The 1,053-nt window shown below is 44.1% G+C and overlaps 1 pseudogene; it reads left to right on the top strand.

Moving 5' to 3' along the window:
- The first annotated feature begins 533 nt into the window (after positions 1–533).
- On the top strand, positions 534–734 carry LOC115068971 (annotated as a pseudogene).
- Positions 735–1,053: the final 319 nt, after the last annotated feature.

Genomic DNA, 1,053 nt, shown 5'->3' with positions numbered 1-1,053 from the left:
CTCTTGGACATTTTAATGTGGTATACACTGGACGTTTATAAGAGGTGTGTGTGTGTGTGTGTGTGTGTGTGTGTGTGTGTGTGTGTGCGTGTGTGTGTGTGTGTGTACCTGTTCATGTATACAGAGGCCAGAAAAGGAAACTGGGTGTCCTTCTCTATCAACCTCCACCTATTCCTTTGAGACAGGGTCTCTCCCTGAACCTGTGATTCATATTTTCCTGGCTTGGCTGGAAACCAGCAAGTCCTAACAATCCTCCTGTCTCTGCATCCCTCAGAGCTGGGGTTACAGGCATGCATGGGATGCCCAGCTTGTTAGGTGGGTTTTGTAATCTGAACTCTGGTCTTCATGATTATGTAGCAAGCACTGTTAACCTCTAAGCCATCTCTCTGGCCCTAGACTAGGGACTTTTTTCTTTTTAAAAAAAACAAAGATTGGCCAGGTCATGGGTTCTGTGGTGCTGGTTTAGGTCAGTGGCTGAAGTCAGCGTCCTGCAGGAAGCTGAGGAGAGTGTGGGCAAAGCCAGAAGCCGGGCCATGGAATCTGTGACATTTGAAGATGTTGCCGTGAACTTCACCCAGGAAGAGTGGGCATTGGTGGATCCTTCTCAGAAGAATCTCTATGGAGATGTGATGCTGGAAACCTGCAGGAACTTCACTTTTATAGGAAACAATGAAGATGAGAATAATAAAGAACATTGTAAAAGTTCTGGAAAAAAATCTAAGTTCCATGGTTGAGACATTCTGTGAGCATAAAGGTCTTCTGGATGGAAAACCTTTCACGTGGGTAGCAAATGCCAATATGAGCATGAAAATTTCTGCTGACCTAACCCCATGTGAAGCAATGCATGTGGAAAGGTTTCCATGTGTCATTCACCCTTTAGTAACCACCCTACCTCTCACTCTCAGTATAAGCCATATGAGTATGAGGAATATGGAGACAAACCACAGAACTCCAACTCTCTCACAAGCTGTCAAAGACATATGGGAATTCACACCGTGAATGGACTTTTACAATAGAAGACATCTTAAAATCATTTTGATTTCCAATGTTTGT

Source organism: Nannospalax galili, unplaced genomic scaffold, assembly GCF_000622305.1.
Source record: "Nannospalax galili isolate Female #2095 unplaced genomic scaffold, S.galili_v1.0 scaffold429, whole genome shotgun sequence".
Taxonomy (NCBI): domain Eukaryota; kingdom Metazoa; phylum Chordata; class Mammalia; order Rodentia; family Spalacidae; genus Nannospalax; species Nannospalax galili.
This window is presented reverse-complemented; position numbering and strand designations above follow the sequence as displayed.